Source organism: Topomyia yanbarensis, chromosome 3 (genome assembly GCF_030247195.1).
Source record: "Topomyia yanbarensis strain Yona2022 chromosome 3, ASM3024719v1, whole genome shotgun sequence".
Taxonomy (NCBI): domain Eukaryota; kingdom Metazoa; phylum Arthropoda; class Insecta; order Diptera; family Culicidae; genus Topomyia; species Topomyia yanbarensis.
In genome coordinates, this window is record NC_080672.1 from 309537443 (window position 1) to 309552174 (window position 14732).

General features: G+C 40.0%; 1 protein-coding gene across 2 annotated transcripts in view; it reads right to left on the bottom strand.

Annotated features, from left to right (window-relative positions):
* Positions 1 to 14732, bottom strand: part of LOC131692350 (protein still life, isoform SIF type 1) — a 432447-nt gene that overhangs the window by 94149 nt on the left and 323566 nt on the right. The gene's annotated exons all lie outside the window — the stretch shown is intronic.

A 14732-nucleotide genomic window follows, 5' to 3' on the forward strand; every position in this document is an offset into this window, starting at 1 on the left:
GTTCTAAAAGCGAGTAATTACCAACTCGGTTGTTTTCGAGTGAGCAGTACTACCCCTACTAATCACGTCATCCGTCGGCCTTGAATATAATTGGGGTGTTGCCGGGAAGGTTATTACTTAAGGGGTTACATTACAGTAGAGCACGAAAAAATAAGCACCTGTATAGATTTTTTCTAGATACTATAAAGAGATAACATGAGATCCTGTAAAATGGGATTTGTAACACTAATCGTAAAACACAAAAAAAAAACATTTTCAAAAAAAATTATCATAAGATAGCGGCTGTGCATCATTCTTCCGCCAGCGCGTTATTATTGGAAAAGATTCACGGTTGGAAATCTATCTCCCATAATTTTGTACCTAGGACAAAACTCTAGAGTTTTTTTCGATTTCTTTAAACGATAACAAGCTACGTATGCAGGATTTACTTTCGATGTTTTGGTTTATCGCAAAATGTCGCACTTTTTAATAAAAATGCTGATAATCACAGTAAAAACAGTACCAAATTGTGAACTTATGAAATACTTTACAATACAGTAAAATTCGTGACCAAGTTCCTGAAATTATGAAGAATAAACCTCATACTCATCAAATTATTATTTTTATCAAAATACTAGTTCCCGACAAGTATATGCATAGCGTTACATTCCATTGGTTGGGATACTACGGTTTTTTGCTGGACTTGTTTACTTATTTTCATGATTTTCGTCATGATTCGGGGATACACTGGTTTGTATAAACTATATCAACTAAAAGAACCCACAGTTAAAAGATGTTAATGATTTCAGGACCTTAGTTACGATTTTCGTAATTTATCATCACGTTACCGCGATATATTTTATTTATCTGGCAGATAAGCGCGATTTATGTTCATGAGTTTAAGACCTTAGTCACGATTTTCGTAATTTATATGCACGTTTTCGTGATATTTTATTCTTAGGCTCATCGATATATCTCTCGGAGTAACCATTTCTGGTTCATTAAAGTGTGTCTGATTCGCGATATCTTATTTTGTAAACTTTTTTTTTTTTTCAATTTGTTTATTTGATAAGGCACGTATGCGTTAGCTTAAAGGTGCCATTTTTTCATTGTTTTACATTTTGAATTTCTTAAAACTAGGGGGTTACACATTTCAATATTATTTTGTTTTATATAATGAAACTAAAAAAAAAAACTTTACAGCTAACTTATACATATAAAAGAGGGTATAATATAATATTCGTAAGATTTGGGGGACGGGTCATTTTATGTGTTCTTTGTATAGTAATTCACTTTATGATTTTTAGAAGGGAGATTGTAGGAGAAATTAATTATTAACTAAGCGGAACATTTTACAAGCTTATTAACTAGAAATAACTAGAAAGAGTGGTTCAAGATTAAGGGGAATTAATTAGGGCTATTTTAAAGTAGTGGTACTGTTGGGCATTTCCTAACGAGATTAAATATTGATCAACTAAAACTAAGCACATAAGTTTTGGTAATATATTCAAGGGGAGAAGGGGGTGAAGTCATACATCTGTGTATCAGAGACATGGGAGGGAGAGCGGACAAGGCTGAAGGGGGGGGGGGGGTGAGATATAAACTTTCAGTTTCCAGCATCAGGAATTAACGGTCAGGATTACAGATTCGAACGGATTGATCAACTAACACTAGAAGATAGGGGGGCACATAAGTTTTGGGAAGATATTCAAGGGGAGAAGGGGTGAAGTCATACATCTGTGTATCAGAGACATGGGAGAGAGGGTGGACAAGGCTGAACGGGGGGGATATAAACTTTCAGTTTCCGGCATCAGGAATCAACGACCAGGATTACAGATTCGAACGGATGTATCAAGTATTGGGACGCCGGGCGGTTTTCCTCGAGCCGGCAGGGGTTCCTCCAGACGATTTCGTAGTACGGCTCAGATACGGATCGGAAACACACCGCGCTGCGCGTGTGATGTTGTACTGTAGATCTCGTGTTGTTGGTTCATTCGACAGATGTTTTGTCTCGCCTTGGAGTCGTATCAAACCATCGTTGGGGTACGGTAGGCGGAAGAGGGCACTTCTGGGAATGATAAGAGAAAAGATAGGGGCATTTAAATTTGGATATTGATGGTTTTGAGGAACGTGTATATAAGGGACATGTAGAGAATATCGCGGCTTGCTAGTACATCTCGAACCGGGACATTGGGTGATCTTCTTCGGGCCCGAAGGGAATCGAATAGTTGAGATCTGACAGAACAGTACTCGGCGCATGCCCAGACAACATGTTCGATTTCGTGATAACCGTTACCACAAGCGCAGATACCGCCATCCACGAGCCCAATACGCCGGAGATGTGCGTCCAGCGTGTAGTGATTGGACATGAGCCGAGACATCACGCGAATGAAATCCCGACCCACATCCGTCCCTCTGAACCAAGGTTTCGTCGATACCTTAGGGATTATCGAATGTAGCCACCTTCCCAGTTCACCATTGCTCCATGAAGTTTGCCAACTTTCGAGGGTTCTCTGATGAGTGATACTGAAAAATTCGCTGAAGCTAATTGGTCTTTCATATATGTCACCTTGTAAAGCGCCCGCCTTAGCTAAAGAGTCCGCTTCTTCATTACCTGGAATGGAGCAATGCGAGGGAACCCAAACTAAGGTAATCTTGTACGATCTTACAGACAAAGCACGCAGGCGCTCCCAGATTTTCCCCAGAAAATATGGAATGTGCTTTCTAGGTTTCATTGAACGGAGAGCCTCGATTGAGCTGAGGCTATCCGAGACAATAAAGTAATGATCGGTGGGCAAAGTATCAATGATCCCAAGGGTATACTGAATAGCAGCAAGTTCTGCGACGTAAACTGAAGCAGGATCATTGAGTTTGAATGAGGCGGTGAGGTTTTGATTGAATATACCGAAGCCAGTGGAGCCGTCGAGGCTTGACCCGTCGGTGTAAAACATCTTGTTGCAGTCGACTTCTCGAAATTTACTATGAAAGATGCTTGGGATTACTTGCGGACGTATGTGATCCGGGATTCCACGAATCTCGTCTTTCATGGATGTGTCGAAGAATACAGTTGAATCAGAAGCATGAAAGAGATTGACACGGTTGGGATAGTATGAAGAAGGATTGATATTTTGTGCCATGTAATCGAAGTACAAGGACATAAATCGGGTTTGAGAATTGAGCTCGACAAGCCTTTCGAAATTTGCAATTACTAACGGGTTCAAGATATCGCATCGGATGAGCAATCGATATGAGAGTTCCCAAAATCGATTTTTCAGCGGAAGGACGCCCGCCAGCACTTCTAAACTCATCGTATGTGTCGAGTGCATGCAACCCAAAGCAATACGCAAACAACAATATTGGATTCGCTCTAGTTTGATGAAATGTATGTTCGCAGCGGAGCGGAAACAGAAACTCCCGTACTCCATCACCGACAATATTGTTGTTTGGTACAGCCTGATTAGGTCTCCTGGGTGGGCACCCCACCATGTTCCGGTTATTGTACGGAGAAAGTTGATCCTTTGCTGGCACTTCTGTTTCAGATATCTAATGTGACATCCCCAGGTTCCTTTAGAGTCGAACCAGACCCCGAGATATTTGAAAGTTGAAACCTGAGCAATAGTTTGACCCATTAATTGAAGCTGTAGTTGCGCTGGTTCACGCTTCCTTGAAAATACGACTAGCTCAGTTTTCTCCGTGGAGAACTCGATACCTAGCTGAAGGGCCCAAGCAGACAAATTGTCCAAGGTATCTTGCAATGGTCCTTGCAGATCGACGGCTTTGGGACCTGTAATAGAGACCACACCGTCATCTGCAAGCTGCCTTAGCGTGCAGGAATTGACAAGACATTCGTCAATGTCATTCACGTAAAAGTTATAGAGAAGGGGGCTTAGACATGAGCCCTGGGGAAGACCCATGTAGCTAATTCGTGATGTCGATAAATCACCATGCGAAAAATGCATATGTTTTTCAGACAACAGGTTTAGCAAAAAGTTGTTTAGAGTCGGTGAAAGACCATGCTGGTGCTGCTTCTCAGAAAGAATTTTGATAGAAACTGAATCAAAAGCCCCCTTTATATCTAGGAAAACTGATGCCATCTGCTCTTTGCTAGCATAAGCCATTTGAATTTCTGTTGAGAGCAACGCAACGTCCCTTTGCCTTTGCGGAAACCAAATTGTGTATCTGACAGTAAGCCATTTGCTTCAACCCATTTATCGAAGCGAAACAAGATCATTTTCTCGAACAACTTTCGGATACAGGACAGCATCGCAATCGGTCGATACGAGTTGTGGTCGGAGGCTGGTTTTCCTGGTTTTTGAATGGCGATGACCTTCACTTGCCTCCAGTCATGAGGGACAATATTACCCTCAATAAACTTATTAAATAAATTCAACAAGCGTCTCTTGGCAGAGTCTGGCAGATTCTTTAACAAGTTAAATTTGATTCTGTCTGGCCCTGGGGCTTTATTGTTACATGATAAGAGAGCAAGTGAGAACTCCACCATCGAAAACGGTGTTTCGTTCGCGTTATTGTGAGGGGACGCGGCGCGGTAGATCTTCTGTGCCGGAGCGGAATCCGGACAAACCTTCTTGGCAAAATCGAATATCCAACGGTTTGAATATTCCACGCTCTCATTAGTACTGTTTTGGTTTCGTAAGCGCCGGGCCGTACTCCACAGAGTGCTCATCGATGTTTCTCTCGTTAGTCCGTCGACGAACCGGCGCCAGTAGCTACGTTTTTTGACTTTTATCAAACTCTTCATGCGCGTTTCCGCCATCGCGTACTGTCGGTAGCTAGCTGGCAGCCCGTCGTCCCGGAAGGTCTTATACGCAGCGGCCTTCTCCGCGTAAACGTCTGAGCACTCTTTGTCCCACCATGGATTGGGAGGACGCCCGCGTGAGTTCGCGTCTGGTACGCGTTTAGTCTGAGCTTGAATCGCGGTATCGAGAATCAAGCCAGCCAGGAACCCGTACTCTTCCTCCGGAGGAAGCTCTTGAGTGCACTCGATTTTGTCGGATATCGCGGACGCGTAGCTCTTCCAATCAATATTTCGTGTGAGGTCATACGAAACATTGATTGTATTCGGTGGTCCTAAACCGTTAGCAATAGTAATTACGATTGGCAGATGGTCGCTGCCGTGGGGATCAGAGACTACCTTCCACATGCAATCTAACCGCAGCGATGTCGAGCAGAGGGACAGATCTAAGGCGCTCGGTCGCGCTGGAGGGGCAGGAATCCGTGTCATTTCACCCGTATTCAAAATAGTCATATTGAAGTTGTCACAAAGCTCATGGAGTAGGGTAGATCGATTATCGTCATGAAGGCAACCCCATGCCGTGCCGTGGGAGTTGAAGTCACCTAAAACTAGCCTCGGTGCGGGGAGGAGTTCCGCAATATCGCAAAGCCGTCGGTGGCTAACTGAGGCTCTAGGGGGGGTGTAGGTGGAAGCAACACAAAGGTCTTTGCCTTTAATTCTGGTTTGGCAAGCGACAACTTCAATGCCTGGTGTCGAGGGGAGGTCGATCCGATTGAAAGAATAGCACTTTTTGATCCCCAAAAGTACTCCTCCGTAAGAGTCTTCTCGATCCAAGCGAATAATATTAAAATCGTGGAAGTGTAGGGTTATTTCTGAAGTGAGCCATGTCTCGCATAGGGCAAATGCATCGCATTTCAAATTATTTAGTAAGATTTTAAACGAATCGATTTTCGGGATAATGCTTCTGCAATTCCACTGTAGAACAGTGATTAAATCCTTGACCTCGTTCGATGAATTAGCCATCGAAGGATACAATCGCTGAATGAAGGGGCCATTTCGCAGTGAACTGCATCAAAAATGTTTTTACTGCGGGGAGAAAGCTTATCAAGATACTTTTAAGGGGGTCAGAAATGTTTAACGCTGTAAGAATACGGTCCACAATGTCAGAGAAATTTATTAAGCCAGCACTGTTTTCTTTCTCTGGCTGAGATATGGGAACACTTGGGGTTTTTGATGTTCCTGGAAGTGCTGGGAACTCCTTTTCTGAGCTCAGGTTACTGAGACCGGGAGCGACTTGCTTCGGTTTTGCACCAGTACTTCCTTGAGTAGTTATTTTAGGGGGACCATGAAGAGACACCTTCTGGACTTTACGACGAAGCTTGGAAGAAGAAATGTTCTTCCTTTTTCTACTACTTCTAGGCACAGCAGAAGATGTTCCTTCCTGGGGTTCATCACAGTCGCCTTCGTCAGTAGACAAGTTGGTATAGATGTTCGTAGAGACAGGTGGCGTAGCTATCTTAAGCATTTCTGCAAAAGATCGCTTAGAGCGTCCCTGAAGGGAACGCTTAAGATTTTCCTCGCGCTGTTTGTACGCGGGACATGAAGGGAGATCATGTGGGTTTCCCCCACAGTAGAGGCACTTTTCGACATCTCTACCACAGGAATCATCCGCATGATTCCCACCGCATTTCCCACAGCGGGCTTTATTGCTACAATGGGAGGCTGTGTGTCCCAATTGTTTGCAATTAGTACAGTTCATGACCCGCGGCACAAAGAGGCGAACAGGTAGACGAACCTTGTCAAAGAGAAGGTAGTTGGGTAGGGCAGAGCCGGCGAAGGTCACCCGATAAGAGTCTAGCCAGCAATATCGTTTGCCTGAGCAGAACTGTTAACCACCACCCGAAGCTTATCAGGGCGAATTTTCGATATTTCTGTCACGGCCGAATACCGATCCGTCAGAACTCGAGAAATCTGCAACAGATTCAAACACTTTTTTTCTTTGGTCCGGAAGAAGATCACAAATGGCCCGGTGGCCGAGCTCGGATATACCTTGAGCCGGGGAGCCGATTTTATTTCGACGTCCATCTCACCTTGAGATGAACCGCCGTCAGGGGAAGTCATTTTTGCACGGGCCTATTGCCCAGTGCACGTTATTAAGACAGCCAAGAAGGGGAAACGAAAACTAATACTTAGCTTGTGTAGGTAACGGTATCCAGACGGCTTACTAAAAGAACACTGCTTCACTTCACTGACCGGCTAACGGTACTCAGAAACAGAAACACAAGAAGGGAAAAATAATGAAACCTCAACTAGGCGTAGAGTGTGCCAATAACCTTGAACGCGGATTAACACTATTTGTCGCTATAGAGTGTACGGACCGATGACAAAAGACTTCTATCTCGACTGAGTGCTCGATAACGAATGAAGTTTATTTTGTAAACTGTATCACGAATACGATTTGTGGCTCTATAATGTATTTTTGATGCTCAGTGCAGTTTTCGTTTGCTGTCCGGACATCACACCGAACCTTATCAAATGAATGACGTTCTTCAAGGTTCTAATAGTTTTCTTATACCTGCCGCTCGCGCTCGTTACTAGTTGCTAGTAGCTGGGCAGAATTTCATGAAGAAATTCAAATTATGTGAAATAGACTTCCTTTAAATTTAATGACTATGTGCAGGGTTGTATGAAATTGAAAATTATTGGGAATTTCCTCTAAATATCGAAAGCATTCGAGATAGATCGTGAATCATGTACTAGGAATCATGAATCAGTTCCAGAATTCATAAATAATATTTTATGATTTCGTGAACTATTTATCGAGCATGATTGATAAGTCGTGACTATTATACAAGGAATTTAGAACTAGTTTACGATGATTGATACGATTCGTGAATGAAATAATTCACAAGAAACTATGTTTTGATTTTGAGCTTGAGCTTGAGTTTGTGCGACCACGCCTGGCTGCTACTCCGTTATCGATCTGGAGAAGCTGAAGTTGCACAGGGAAAAAGTAGATACTTATGCTTGGGAGTAGCGAAACATTTTTCAATGTGCAACTGCTGGTAATCCTAGTGTTTATTGATTAATACCGGCGCCGGCCAGGCCCGAAAGTAAATCTCGGAAGGAAAGGGAAGGAATGATTAGTCCGATACTTGCTTTTGCTAGAGGCCGTATATACTACTGCGCACTCCACAAGTATCACGGCTGGAGGATATTTGTTAGTAAGTATAGAAGTTGGATTCTACTTCTTCTTTACCGACGCCAGATAGGTGACTCCACTATCTGGACTAGATATCGATCCACCAACTCATGGACCGGGAACCAACGGCATTACTTCCCTTCCGAAGGAAGACGTGACCACAGCTTTTTTTAACCTCAGAAAAATCTCAACGAGCTCGGCTAAAATTGAGCCCTGGCCAACTGGAATGAGTAGCGTTCACGCTTACCACTCAACCGCCGCCGTCGTCACAAGCAACTATGTTTTGATTTTGTGAACTAACTCACAAAGCTACGAAAACATTTTCTTTTTGTTAGAGGCTTGTTTAGATTAATAGTTTCACAGAGGCTGGGTAAGTTGGCGGGATTTACGCGTCACATATTTTTTTATCATTGAAGATAATTCATCAAACACTTTGATAAAATTCGGAAATAGCTCTAACATGATTTCGTTTTTTTTGGTAACCCAAGCAAATGAAAAGCGCATAATGTCCCCATGCTCATGGTGTTTGCGTGTTTGAAATGGGTTCAAACCACGGAAACGCCGTCACCATCGCCGGGTGGATTCCATATGAAACCTATATGGTTCATGGTGTTTTAATGTTTGTGAAATTTGGCGCAGACCGTATTTATGACCCTTCCAAGAAGCTGTGTTATGTATAAACCCATGCAAATTTCCTCGAAAAGTTGTACTTCTTCCTGAATTATTTGACACAAAATTTTATAAAATAATTCTACTGCACATTTTCTTGCTTCTCTAATAGGCAATTTGATGCGGGAAAAGAATTCATTTGTCATCTTTCATAGTCAGCTATTGGGGTGGTGCTAACAACGCGAACATATGTTCGTTCGTCGGTCGAATAGTATGAAACAATCATGGCGCAAATGATGACTTCTTTGACAATATATGTTGACTTTGTGTTAATTGTAATAGTCGTACATTGTACGGAATTAGACTCCATACTGTTGTGCATATTCCCTATTAGATAGTGCGAAAATCTGATTATTTCGTCCAGTACAACAGCTGTTATTCGTGTTTATAAACTGGGAAGCTATTCCAGCAAAACATTTTGATATACACTCAATTTATTTTATTAGCAAATAATTATAAGAATATGTAAATAGTCTTGGAGCAAGGACGAATATATGCTTTTTGAGATAAATGGTTGCCGCAGTGAAAAAATTTAGGTTCAGTAGAAGCAATGATTTCTTGCTCAAAAGTTTACGAATTGATCATACAGTTTCGGGCGAAACTACAAGACGACCTCGTACAAACTGCAAAATTGATCATTTTTTATTTTTTCTTTCGTTCAATATCGAGTTATTTTATATAAATAATTTGCTTTTTATGAGGAACAGGAGAATATAATATATCCACAACCACAGCTACACTGCTAAACGTTATCAATACACAATTACCTATATGATGTAGCTGTATATAGGTCACCTCCGTAAGGTTTGTTTGTTTGTTTTGTCAATCGCAGTTTCGTATGTAGTTATATAAAAGACCCACGGCTCGATGAGTGTGCTTAACGGAGCCTTAGGTCTTGTATATATTACCTGAAATAGATAACAGAAACTATATTTAAGCTGGTTCCATCGAGTTGTCCACACAATTTTTTTCGTGTATGTGAGAGTTCTTTTCCCCGACGGTGACTCGCTTTCGGCATCGCTCGACAATACCTGGTGATCGCACAGTCTGAATCCTTAATTGTCGCTTCCGTCCATACTATCATTGCTGTTGTTGTTTTGAAGAACACGGATAACTGAATTGTTTTGCTTCTTCGATTTGTGAATTACAGAGTGTTTGTTTTGGTAGTGGTGGATATATTAGATTTTCTCATATGTTTCGATACAGTTTCCTAAAAAACTGATCACACACTTATTACCGTCTCACATCCCCCAACCATCTTCTAAAGTGTCTTTGAGTCGTGAACAGAGGTTAAAAAGACTGATGGGAAAACTGTTCAATTCTACCCACCAGTAAGTCAAAATAATATTTATTTCTTTCGATTTCAACCCATTAACTTTCATGCAATTGCTTAGTAACGGCATATTTGAAGCTAATTAAAAAAAACCTCCGATCGTCGGCAAACGACGCTCAAACGAGGAACGATAACGTAGTTAGTAACAGATTGTATTTTTGTTTTTAAACATGTTATTTGTAATCGAGAATAAATTACAGTTTCCCTTGAAAAATACCATAAAAATGAACGAAACGTCGGGCAGTATAAATTCCCCGTTCTAATTAATTAAACCGCAAAATCCGAAAATCCAATAAATTTTATTTCAGTATTTGTCAAACTGTGCAGTTTGTTGATAAAACTGGCTTGAGGCAACCTGATTTTCATAGGTGCACAACGTGTTATGAGTGTGGAAAGGGCCATGTTACAACTTCACGAAGAATGGAACTCAATATTCAAACACTGTAGCGTATAGTTAATGCTGAGGAATTGTTTCGTATATCAATGTAAATATCGAATACTCCACCATAATGTGACTCCATCATACTCCTCCATAATATTCCATTAATATGCGGGCTGTGCTGTCCGTTCTACTCGGAGCCAGATTGTGTTGAGTAGTCATTCAATGATTGCACTGTCCTCCATAGACAGAATGCTTGATTCATGGTTAATCCTTTTATGTGCATTTTGTTAATAAACACACTTAAAAATATTTACATTTCACAAGATGCACATAAAAGGAGCGTCACAATTCACTTGAATTTACATTTGAGAACATGTAAAAATGCGTTTTGTTCACAATTCTCCATCTCTATTAAACCGAGTTTTACATCAAAAGAGACACAATATTTTATTTCACATGTTAAAACATGTAAAATTCTGTTATTAGACAGCAAAATACGTCGCAATGTTGTTCACGTTGAATGCATTTTTAATTTTTTTTAAATGTGAACAACAACGTTTTCGTCAAGTGCTCTCATTTTTAGCATGGGAAAGATTTGCTCACAAACACAGATAAGGCTAATAACTGATACTATCATCTTTCAATATTACTATATTAACAGTACTCTTCGTAGAACTGAAGTTATCGATATTAATCTGATTGGATTCCGCCAGAGGGACATTTTCAGCTAAATGAAAGTTTGACATATTTTCGTTGTCTTATAATATTATTGTAAACAGATAAAACCTATGAATTTAGGTTGTCTTTGGGCCTCTTCGGTCTTTTAACAAAGATCACATGTGTGTGTAAGTATGTGTCAAATAATGTCACTGATCTCAAGTGATAAAGGGAATTTGATTAGGTGATGTATGAATGTATACAATAATTTATTTATTATCTCCGTAAGTATTTTTCCGTTCTATTGTGATGTGGATACTTTCTTAATCAATATAATTAAAAATTAGGACCCTTTGCCTATTTTCCATTATGACAATTTTACTTATTATTGCATACACGTTCGGTTTATTGAAGAATGTGGAATATAACTAACACGAATACTACTACACAAATAGTTGTCATCTAAACGTAGGTGGATCGGTATTAGTTCAGGTTGTATCTGTTGTGAATTTGAATACTGAATATTTTAATACGTTATTTTTTGTGCATAGTATATTAATGAGAAAGTTTATTCACGTTTTTTGTAGATCACTCACAAATATCTGACTAACGGTATTATGAAATTTTGTTTACAATTTATTGAATCTTTTTGCCTTTCTCAATAGAAAGGTATTGCAATTGCTCTGAAAACCGACTTTTTAACGGAGGCCCGGAGGGCCGAGTGACATACACCATTCGATTCAGTTCGTCGAGTTCGGCAAATGTCTGTGTGTGTATGTATGTATGTGTGTGTATGTGTGTGTGTATGTGACCAAAAATGTCACTCATTTTTCTCAGAGATGGCTGAACCGATTTTGACAAACTTAGTCTCAAATGAAAGGTGCAACGTTCCCATAGGCTGCTATTGAATTTCTAATGGATCCGACTTCCGGTTCTGGAATTACAGGGTGATAAGTACGAACACGCAGAAAATGTCGATTTTAATAAATTCTGCAATGAATGTATAAAGGTGAAAATTTTTCCAAAATATGACCACAACTGCTTCGATTTGTAGTATTAGGTCACTAACATCCATTCAAAGTCTATTTGGCCACATTGGCCACCATCCTCGGTTCCGGAAGCCCCGGCGGAAGTATCTAAATTCAGAATAACAGTCACATCGGTTTCTCGGAGATGGCTAGACCGATTCGACTAAACTTGGCCTCAAATGAAAGGTATTGCGTCCCCGTAAATGGCTATTGAATTTCATCCCGATCCGACTTCCGGTTCCGGAGTTACAGGTTGTGGCGTGCGATCACATAGCAAATTGTGATTCAAACCGATACTCCGATGAAAGCAAAAAAGGTAAAAATTTCGCTAAAATGTCTCTCAAACAACTTAAATTTGCTGTTCTAGGTCACCGACGGCCAACCAAACTTTCGTTGACTACATTGACCACCATAGACGGTTCCGGAAGTGTCCGGGAAAAGCGGCCATCTTTCAAAATTTACGAACTCACATCAGTTTCCCGGAAATGGTTGGGCCGATTTTCACAAACTTAGTCCCAAATGATAGCTATAATATCCCCATAGATGTCTATAAAACTAAACCGTCCGGTCACATATGAAATTCCCATATAAGCCGGAACTCAATTTTTTTCACAGGGGGGACTCCATGAAATTTCAGAAATCGAATTCGTATTTTTGATACCAAACATCTTTAAAATGCATGAAACGTCGAGATTTTATGTTATCTCGAAGAATTTTTTTTTATGGTAATCGATTTTTTAGGACTTTTCGCACCTTTTTTCAGTTCAATATTACCGTAGCTGTTTTTTCTTTTTCGAAATTGTAGAACTCGAATAATGATTTATTTTCCTGTATATAGTAGTCATGTGATGTATAATAATAAAATGTAATATATGCGTTTAAAAGCTTTTAATGAATATAAACAACGCACACATTCTCGTGATTCATGATTGAGAAAGGCACAATTGCACCACTAGGTGGATTAAAATAGGTTTTTTTAAAGAAATTGTTCATTATTGATATATTATACATTTTCGATTCATTTAAGACGAATTTCGCGCTAAACCGTATTCAGACGTGGCAGCACCTTCTGAGTTTTTAGTGAAACCTTCTGTACATGAAGATTTTGTCACAAAAAGCCACTTTGCATACTTTGTTTTTCCAAAAATGTTCTAGACTGTCTTCTGAAAAGGGTCAATTTTTTTTACCATTTTTTTTCTATTGTCTTAAATTGACAAATCCTACAAAAAAATAAATAAGAGTAATTTTCACAAAATTAGTTATATATTTTGAATAAAAATATATAAAAAAATCTTCATCGACTCCTACACTGCAAAAAATCGATTTTAAAAATTTAAAGTCGATTTTCGAAAAAAAACCATCTTTGATTTGGATTTTGTTCCAAGATACGTAGTTATGTTCCCCATCCACCGTAAAAAAATCAAGTTGGGCGCTTTCAAGGAAAAAATGTTATTTGAAAAAAAACTTTTCCTTGCCCAAACTGAAATTTTTTTCAGTGTATTTGTATCGAAAACGAAACCAATTAAAGTCATAATCAGCTCAGAATCCGATAAAACACAGTTTGTCGGAAGATATTGTCTAATTTAGCAACTAAGTATATTTTTATTAATCAAGAATCCCATTGAAAAGAGTTTATGTCATTAAACAAATATTTCATGTACATCTTTATTTTCTTATTTAGTTCTGAGGAAGGATCACATGACAAACCCGTTAACGTACAAATGCTTGAGTCCTTTGCGACCATCCACGGCACCTACACTCGCGATCGCTCAAACATGATAACATCCCGGTGATCAGGTGAACGTCTCAGCGCTTATAAATTTTCAAATGCGATCTCAAGCGTGACCCGCGCTCGCACGATCATGAATTGGTTACTTCTGGAAGTTTTTATCCTTGGTATCAGCAGACTAGGACTAAAAAAACTCTCATATCCACTGAACAACACGATGGCGACATGAGCGGGAACTTCGGTGATATGGAAGATCTTACTTTCCTTTTGCATCTAAACCGTTAATCGAAAATTAAGTATCAGATTCACGGTTCGCGCGCGATCATCCAGGAACACTAGCAAATATGTGAAAGGCACACGGTTATAATATCGAATTAATACATGGGAAATGAGATACACGTTAGCACATACAAACGCACACGCGATTAAACACCCTAGCGTACAAATGCTCGAGCCATTCGCGGTGATACACGTGATCGCAAAATCTCTACGCCCGCACGTATTTGAACCGAACTATGAATATCACATTCACAATCACTGGCTGCTGCAATTAGCCTTAAGCAGTGTTTTAGTGGGCAACGTTGCCTGTCTCGTCTGCAATTGTAGTATGTGATTCTGACGAAGATCCCTTCCGAGAACTTAGCTCTACAACTCCAGTAGAACAACTCTCGAAAAAAAAGGTTTTTGAACATTTCAGTTCCACAAAATTGTTACCATCATACAAATACACAATTTTTTTTATCGAACAGTTCTTGAGTTATTCTCATTTTTTGTTTTTAAAAAGGCCTACCTTATATTCCCCCTAGGTTGAGGGGGTTTGACGGTATTGCAAACATCATCATGTATATTGCGTGCATCAGTGTTAAAGAACCTCTGACAGACAATTGTTTTAAGATGGTTATTGCATTACACCTCGATAGTAATACAACGAGGAGACCGAGAGAGTCTATGGGCTTTTTTGGTATGGAGTTTTTTCTTACTCCGCACCTCTCAAACAGAC